The sequence below is a fragment of the Dioscorea cayenensis genome, chromosome 16 (genome assembly GCF_009730915.1).
Source record: "Dioscorea cayenensis subsp. rotundata cultivar TDr96_F1 chromosome 16, TDr96_F1_v2_PseudoChromosome.rev07_lg8_w22 25.fasta, whole genome shotgun sequence".
In the NCBI taxonomy this organism is placed as follows: Eukaryota; Viridiplantae; Streptophyta; class Magnoliopsida; order Dioscoreales; family Dioscoreaceae; genus Dioscorea; species Dioscorea cayenensis.
Genome location: NC_052486.1, coordinates 6,057,747 through 6,067,498, shown reverse-complemented (window position 1 = coordinate 6,067,498; position 9,752 = coordinate 6,057,747). Strand labels below are relative to the sequence as shown.

At 41.6% G+C, this 9,752-nt stretch overlaps 1 non-coding gene across 1 annotated transcript; it reads right to left on the bottom strand.

Annotated features, from left to right (window-relative positions):
• Positions 1–9,379: 9,379 nt before the first annotated feature.
• On the bottom strand, positions 9,380–9,486 carry LOC120279902. Its single transcript, XR_005542205.1, has one exon. It is a non-coding gene; the product is annotated as a small nucleolar RNA R71 (small nucleolar RNA).
• Positions 9,487–9,752: the final 266 nt, after the last annotated feature.

Below are 9,752 nucleotides of genomic sequence, written 5' to 3'. Positions count from 1 at the left end.
AAAGAATAGGATTTTTGGTTATTCAATAAAACATCTGTTTATTATGGGAATTGTGAACTTTTATACTATGTTATATTGCTATTGTCATTGGATCCATTGATATGCTTGATTTTTTGGTTGAAGTTTGTGGACTTCAGAATGGGGGAAGAATCAGGATATATCCGTTTTGAGGATTCTGTCTCAGCTGTAAAAGCCCATGTAACAGCAGTACTAGTTGAAAGCGTTTTGACTGTGAAGAATTGCACCGTTACCTTAGAAGCACTTACTGGTATGCCCCCTAGTATGCTATTGGTAACTTGTATTTATGTTTGGGCTTTATATAAATATTTACCCTTTATTTGTTATTTTAGAGTAGAATGATGATCTTAATAGCATTGTTTGCAATGACAATCCATATGTAAAATATAAGGAATTCTTAATTCTATTATTGCAAGAGTTTACTGTATGTTGCCCCATATATAAGTGAAGTAAGACCTTAGAAGAACTCTAATTGAAGCCTTGAAACTATCACAGCTCAAATGGATTAGAGCACATTTGTTCTATTGTTTTTTTACACATACAAGACGGATCTTAAAAAATTCATGAGAGAGCTTTAAAGGATGGTTTTTGTGGAGCTTATTGAGGAAAATAAACTTTGTTGAATAACTGTGCTTTTCAGGTGAGGTTGAAAAGGAATACTGGGACTTGCTCCGAGGAAATAAGGAAAGGTTTAGGGGAAACAAAGGCGGCAGGGGAAGGTGTGACTATTCTCTGAGCTCAAATGTGCCTATTCAGGAACATTTCAGGATTATAAGAAGATGTTGAAGTCATATTCTTGAGCAATCTCCATCGTCTCCCCTTCACTCTTGCCCATACAAAGCATTCTGAAACTCATTGCAATCATATATACTCGAGTTATTACTAAAATCTCTCTGTTCGCCATGCTTATGTTTCAAGATAGACAACAAGATTATACAAACTTGTCATTCTACTTCAATGTAAAATGTAATGGATTTTTGTTCCATTAGATGTTTTGACTATTATATTTTTGTATTGATTGTTATTTTGACTACTTATAGATCTCGAATGTTTATTTTACAATGTATTATAAAAGTTATTGTTGATGATTGTAAGTTTGGCTTTTAAAAACAGTTTGTAAAAAAATTGTTTCAAAAATTATGGCAAATAATAAAAATCAGATAGTGCGCTTTTTGTTATGAATAATTAATTTGTGATCGACAAGTTCCTCTGCGATAAACCGCAAGTTCACGGGTTTGTCGAAGAATAATCCCAGTGAGCGGGTCGAATCCACAGGGAGTAGGGAGTAAAGACACTTAATTCGATTCTTAGCTATGTTGAGTATCAACAATGATAAGTGTGATAATGATTCAATTCTCAATAATTAAAAGCAACAAGTAAGAGGGCAAAAGTAAGGAGGAGGTAAGGCAATCGATAAAGATGGGGTACTTGACGATGCTTCACCCAGGATAATCGCCTGCAAGTGCAAGAACTCTATTATGCTTCCTAATCAATGCAATGGTAAGTCGTGGAAATCCTTACATACATAGTCCTAAATCTAAGGTCAACTATGCCTAACTCTAGTCATGTCCCAGAGGAGAGATTAAATAACTTCTCAACCTCCCACTCGAATAAAGTTGCAATGAGCTCTACGGATTCCAAGTGATAAATCGCTTCCTAATTATAGACCTAACCCTTTGGTCCAGCGTGAAGGTCCCTAGCCATAATTAAGCTTTTTAGATACTAAGATCCTCTCAACGCTTCACTCTATCAGACGCCGCAACCAGGGCCCCGTGAGGAGGTTCATCTCTTAGACCATTCACTCTATTACGGGCCGCAAAGAACCTCAAGGAATCGGAGGTAGAATCTATCACATCGAGCGGGAAAGTGGGACGCCTCCCTGCACCTCTCGACTCACCCTTTCAACCCTCTCCAACCTAGCTTTTGTCTAACGCCTGGTGTGTCACTCACCTGCTAAGGTTACCAACAATAACTCTCAACCCTAGTGTCACTCTAGGGGAAATGTTCATACAATCAGCATTCAAGGTCGAACTCACAATAAACATCAATTTATTGAAAAGCATAATAAAGAAGTTCAATGAAACGAGTACATCCTAGGGTTCACAATCACCCAAGTACCCACTAGGGGTTTAGCTCTCCATGGAGCTAAGTCATACCAAAAGAAATCGAATGTAAAAAGCAATGAATCCATAAAGAAACCCCCTCGATGGTCGTGGTTGATGGTCATGCTGGAGAGTCCTCTACTCGTCGCAGGGGATCCTTTGTCCGCCCAGATACACCTCGCCTGATTGATGTGGACGAAAGCCTCCCAATAACCTTCTTCCAAATGACGCACGATGTCGAGCCAGAGAACCTCTCCAAAACCCTAGCCAATACCCCTCAAAACCCCAGTCAAGCCCTCTCAAGTCAGGGAAAAAGATGGAGAAAAGAATACCAAAATCGAGCTGAATCGGGCTTTAAATAGGGTCGAATCAGCAACTCCCGACTCAGGCGTGACGCTCACAGCGCCTGCAGTGAATTTCCACACGCCGCGTGGATTCCCCTGCTTCTCTCGATTTTTTTCGCCGGCTATAAACAAGGCTACTACAAAGATTTTGATACATTGTTGCTACAGTGCTCTGCTACAGTCTTCGACCTGAATAGCTTCCCAATTCCATATTTTCATCGGTGTAACGGAAACGGGCACATCGCTCACGCTACTGAATCACTTGCTTCTTCAATGATATACATGTTGGTGGAGCTCTTGTTCTTATATGCATAGGTCGAACGCTCGAGAGCGATCGCCTTTAGTGCCTCAAAATGGATGTGCTCACTCGAATGCGAGGAGGTTGGCACACACTCTAGCATCTCACACCCTGCCCCTATGTCTCGCTTGAACTTTTAGTAAGATCTCCTCCAAAAATAAGTGCATTATGATCCACATTGGCCTATTTCCTTCATACTCGCCTCACACACCGCTCACGTAAAAATAATATAAAAACACACATATTATTGTAAAAACCTGAGAAAAGTAATGCTCAACATAAGGAATTAACGCTTCGCATTCATATCGCACAAACACTTATCAGTGACATAATTTGAGACAATAAAAATGTGTCGCAAAATGTTTCAAAATGTTGCAACATAATTTGCAACACGGTTTGCGACAATATAAATGTGTTGCAATATTTGTTGTAAAAATTGTCACACAGTTGCAACACAAGCTGCGACACATAAAAAGTTTTGCGACAACCAAAATGTATCGCAAGTTTTGTTACAAAAAGTCCAATACACTTGCGACACAATTTGTGACACACAAATTGTGTCGCAAACAATGTCGCCTATCGTTGCAAATTAAATTGCAAATATTGTCTCAAAAGACCCATGAATTGCGATGAAAATTGCAACATTTTTATTTTGTGTCGCAAATTTGCGACACATTTTTTCAAAAGTGTAGCAAAAATTTGCGACATCTGAAATGCGACACATTCTACTATGTCACAGATTATGTTGCAAATTTTGATTTGGGACACATTCTGGATTTATTGTGTCTCAAAAATGTGTCGCAAATCGTGTTTTTTTGTTGTAGTGAATAAAATGTTTTGACATATGAAAGTGTTCAATGTAGCTATGTTGAAATGGTTAAAGGGCCTAGCTATAAAGTCTATGATTTTGACACACATGAGAATGAATTCTGCGTACGTCGGTTCTATATGATGGTTAATTTGCAAGGACTGGTGTGAGCTTCCCAACACAAGTGAACTTCCATGAGGGTTAGTGAGCATATCTGAGCTCTCCTTGCCAGTCGCCACCAAAACATGCTCACAAGGACGGTTCCATCCTTAATAGTTTTTTGAAAATTTATTTAATGAATTTTTAATATTAATGATGCGACATCAACACCAAAATAAAGGTTGAAATAACGTCCGTCACTGGAGAGACAACAATGATGAAAATGTACAAATACGGAGATCATTTTTGTATAATAGAGGGACTAACCACTTCTCAATTATCTAGTCGGAATCAATGAATATGATGAAGTGAACTAATTGCAAGCAAAGAAAACAAGTGTGCAAGAAATAAAGTAGAAGAGTCTCAATCACTAAGGATGAGGTATTCGGGCAATGATCCCCCTATGATCTTCCTTAAAGCTCAAGATTCACTAAATGCTCTAGAATCGAGTCTAATGAGTCGAGGTAGTCCAACGATAACGAATCCTTGTCTCCAAGCAAAAGGCACTAGTCCCCTACAAGGTCCAGGTGGAGAAATCGACCAATCTCAACACTTCACACCCTATATGACCGCATTATGCTATAAGGAAACCTAAGAGTGAAACCGATTCCTAAATGTAGATCCAACCCTAATTCCCGGTGAAGGATCCTAACCCCCTACAAGGTCCCGGCGGAGAAATCGAGTAATCTCACGCCTCACACCAAATATGGTTACAAAGAGAATATGGAATACGGAGATAGGAAACACTCAATCGAAAGGGAAAGGGGACACTCCTCCATCTCAAGGCTCACCCTCTCAACCCTCTTTAATCTTGGAAATCTAACTCTAATGGAGACCTCTCACATCAAAGTATTAAATCATGCAATGTAAATCAACCACAAGGATTAACAACACTAGCAAGCAATTAAATCACAAGATTAAAAACTCAAGACAACTCGGATTAACTAGAAGCATTAAGAGAATCAATCCAAAAAATATAAATCTTAGGGTTCACATGCCCAAATACCCACTAGGGTTTAGCCCTCCATGGGCCTAGTTACAAAAACAATAATGGATACAATGAAAAGCAATAAAAACCCATAGAGAAAAACCCCTTGAATTCCGCTGATTGGCCTTGATTGGTAGTTCTACGCCTTAAAGGGTTCCTCTCCGAGCTAGGTCGCCAATGGCTCCCCAAAATGCTATGTCGTCAAAGGAACCTATCAAAGTTGGTGAAGAACTCCCTCTCAATCGGCGAAGACCTTCTCCTCAAACCCTAGCCGCCTCTCTCTCAATGTCTATGCTTAAAGCTCCGCAAAAAGTCCCTTTAGAATCGGCCAAAAGGTGTATTTATAGCCTCACATCGCGTCTGTCACGTGCCCCCACGCGCCCACGTGGGCTGCAGGAATTTCCACAAACGCGATGATAAACATTCTCCTCTTAAGGCCATACGATCGGGCACACGATCATATGGTAGGCTATACGGCTTTTCCTTCATCAATGCGTCTTGAAAGGTCTTGGAATCTTTACAAAGAGGAGTATGTGGAGACATGGCTGCCTTTGTGCCCTTCCATTAATAACTTGGCTTGCAAAACTATGGAAGTTGGCACACATCTCCTCATACATGAACTCCTCTTGTGTCTTCCAACTTGATTTGTACAAGAACTCCCAATATTATGCCATGATAGCCTATCTTCGCTCCCTTTTGAATTCCCAATGCCTTCACAACCTATATGCATAAAAGAACACCCAATACACGAAATGAGACATAAACCATATAAAATATGATGCTCAATATATGTAAAACATGCATAAAAACATGTTCACTCAAGCACTTATCAGCCTCCTCGTACAAGCCGAGTCGAACTAAGAACTAAGTGATACTCATATTATAGTGATGTCCAAGTGCTCTGAACTGAACAATGTCAAGGTCGTCGAATCTTGCATAGGATCTGTCGAACTTGAATGATGACAGAACTTCTAGTGTAAGCTCAAGGATGGATGGCTCTCTAATCGACAACAACTGCCTCCAACCACCCACCGACACGAGATCCTCAACCTCATCGCTGAGCTCGCCTCCCCTACTCTAAATCTTTTTAGTATGCTCGTGTCTCAACAACCGAGTCTCGCTCCAAATCGACGCCTCGACAAACGCCGAACCGAGCCTAGTTCTCGGGATGATGAATCTCATGCTCTGGACCCAAGAGACGACTCTAGCAATTGCTTATCGCCTTGCTTCTTTTAACCGAGGTGCCATAATCTTCAAAAAATTGAAAGAGAATCGATCAAACAACTTAATTAAACATAGCTACGGAAATTACACGGTCGCGCGGAATTTCCGCATGCCCGTATGGATCCACGGGGCGTGATCAAACGAACGGCCAAGCCTCAAACTCCACAAATGCACCATTATAATGCTTCTACTTCATTCTGAAATAAATAAACATTCTAATTGAAGAAACAAAGCATTATTGACTAGTTTCATAGATGAAAATCATGAATTTGCGAAGGAAATCAAAGATAGGGCTTACCGTCTAGTTGAGATGAGAAAGCTTTTAAAAACGGCCGGAAACCAATCAAAATCCTTCCAAATTGGTGATACGAGGTTGGGAAACAATATAGGAGTGCTCTCAGACAAATAGAGGATATGAGGGTGAAGAGAAACAATAATCCTTTTAAAAGGACTCACACCTCTTGGCATTCTGTACATTCGCAACGGGCGCTCGTAAATTACCCACGCCAACAGATCGCCACAGAAAGCCTCACGAGGCGTATGCACGTCCCCTCATGCGATCTCGGGAAAACACTCACTGCCTCTGAATGCTCTCGTACATTTCCTGCATGTATTCATCAACAATCTCATCAGTAGTGTCTAGAAAGTATAAAGTGTCATCGAAATCAAGAGAATGCCGCATGGCTTCAGCAAGGCGGTATGTGAGCTTGTCATCTCCAACTCTCAATGTTAGCTCTCCACCGTCCATGTCAATCAAAGCTTTGGAAGTCCGCAAGAATGGTCTCCCAAGTATCAAGGGTACATCCGCATCCTCATCAACATCTAGCACTACAAAGTCAACAGGAAAAATGTAGTTGTCCACCTTGACAAGCACGTCTTCAATGATGCCTCTCGGATGTTGATAAGTGCTTGTACGATATGAATGCGAAGCATTCATTCCTTATGTTGAGCATTACTTTTCTCAAGTCTTTACATTAATATGTGTGTTTTTATGTTACTTTTACGCAGGTAGGGCTGTGAGGCCGAGTATGAAGGAAATAGGCCAACGTGGATCATAATGCACTTATTTTGGAGGAGATCTTGCTAAAGTTCAAACGCGAAGACATAGGACAGGTGTGAGATGCTAGAGTGTGTGCCAAACCCCCTTGCATTCGAGTGAGCACATCCATTTGGAGGGGCACAAAGGCAGTCACACTCGAGCATTCCGACCTATGCATATAAGAACAAGAACCCCACCAACATGTATATCATTGAAGAAGCAAGTGATTCAAGACGTGAACCTATGCCCGTTTGCATTACCCCGATGAAAGTATGGAATGGGGAAGTTATTCAGGTCGAAGACTGTAGCAACACAAAGAGTACTCATCGTAGCAAAGACTGCTCACGACTGCCGAGAAATCAGAGAAATAGAGAATCCACATGGGCGTGTGGAAATTATCCACGCCTGTGTGGAAATTCCACACGGGCGTGTATATCCTCCACGCCCGTGGAGTTGCCCGATTCCAGCCTTATTTAAAGCCGATTCAGCCCCGATTTTGGTATTCTTTTCTCCATCTTTTCCCCAACTTGCGAGAGGGCTTCTGCTAGGGTTTTGAGGGGTATTGGCCAAGGTTTTGGAGAGGTTCTACAGCTCCGACATCGTGATTCCATTAGGAAGAAGGTTGGTAGGGGAGCTTCGATCGAGGCGTATCCTATACCGGACGAAGGAATCCTTGGACGACGAGTATACTTTCCACAAGACCATCGACACGACCATCGAGGGGGTTTCTTTATGGATTCATTGCTTTTACATTCTATTTCTTTGATTGTACTTAGCTCCATGGAGAGCTAAACCCCTAGTGGTACTTGGGTGATTGTGAACCCTAGGATGTATTCGTTTCATTGAACTTCTTTATTATGTTTCCAATAAATTGATGTTTATTGTGAGTTCCAACCTTGAATGCTTGATTGTATGAACATTTCCACTAGAGTGACACTAGGGTTGAGAGTTCTTGTTGGTAACCTTGTGAGTGAGTTACACACCACGAGCGTTAGACAAAGCTAGGTTGGAGAGGGTTGAGAGGGTGAGTCGAGAGGTACAGGAGCGTCCCCTTTCCCCTCCGATGTGATAGATTCTACCTCCGTTCCTTGAGTTCTTTGTGGCCATAATAGAGTGAATGGGCTAAGAGATGAACCTCCGCTGGGGCATAGTTGCCCGTGCAATGGAGTGAAGCGTTGAGGTGATCTTAGTATATAGGGCTTAATTGTGGCTAGGGACCTTCCGCCTGGACCAAAGGGTTAGGTCTAAATCTAGGAAGAGATTTATCACTTGGAATCCCTAGAGCTCATTGCAACTCTATGCGGTGCGAGGTGTTGAGATTGTTCGATTTCTCCTCTGGGACATGTATAGAGTTAGGCATAGTTAACCTTAGATTTGGGACTATGTATGTAAGGATTTCCACGACTCACCATTGCACTGATTAGGAAGCATAATAGAGAGTTCTTGCACTTGAAGCAATTATCCTAGGTGAAGCATCATCCGAGTACCCCATCTTTATCGATTGCCTTGCCTCCTCCTTACTTTTGCTCTCTTACTTGTTGCTTTCAATTTCTGAGAATTGAATCATTACCACACTTATCATTGTTGATACTCCACATAGTTAAGAATCGAATTAAGTGTCTTTACTCCCTACTCCCCGTGGATTCGACCCCGCTCACCCGGGATTATTATTTCGACAAACCCGTGCACTTGCGGGATATAAGCAAGGGGACCTTGTCAAGTTTTTGGCGCCGTTGCCGGGGAGCTAGGCGTTTAGAGATACTTTGCACTTTGTTTTCTTAGCTATTTCACCACACATTCTATTTCATTTCTTCTTATTCTATCATAGTTATGATTTTCTTTTTTTCTTTATTTTTTTGGTGCAGCTCAGTGTTATGACTCGAGGGAATCCATCAATATTGATTGAAGGAGACCCCGAGCTTGAACGCATAATTCAAGAAAAAGGGAAAGAACCTCAGATAAGAATAGCCTAATCCAAATTTGATTTGGAAGTAGAAAGATCTGAAAACATGGCAGAACAAAATGAGCAACAATGAACACTATCCGATTATGCCAGACCTTCAGTGTTGGGGACACAATCGAGTATTGTGCGTCCCCCAATTACAATTTAAAACTTCGAGCTAAAGCCAGCATTCATCCATATGCTGCAGTAGTCCGCACAATTCAACGGTTTGGCCGATGAGGATCCAAACAGTCACATAGAGAGCTTCCTCGAGGTGTGTGACATGCTGGAGATAAATGGTGTGACGGATGATGCCATCAAGTTGAGAGCCTTCCCATTTTCCTTAAAGGGGAAAGTAAAGCAGTGGCTATACTCATTACCTAGAGCATCAATCACTACATGGGAGGAGATGGTAGAAGCTTTTCTAGCCCGTTATTTTTCACCCGGAGAATCAGCAAAGCTTAGGAATGAGATCTCATCCTTTGTGCAGTTGGAATTGGAGTCTCTATTTGAGACATGGGAAAGGTTCAAGGAACTCCTGCGAAAGTGTCCTCAACACGGATTCCCGGAGTGGATGATTGTTCAAACCTTCTACAATGGTTTGAACCCGAGTACAAGGCAACTCTTGGATGTGGTGGCAGGAGGTACCTTAGGTAGCAAAACCCCCGATGAAGCACGTCAATTGATTGAAGAAATAGGGTTAAATAGCTACCAGTGAAACGCTAGGGAGAAGAAAAAGGTGGCCGGTCTCCATGAAATTGATGCGGTAACTTCATTGGCGGCCCAAGTGGAGAGTTTGAGTAAGAAGCTAGATCTTATAGCTTCGAATA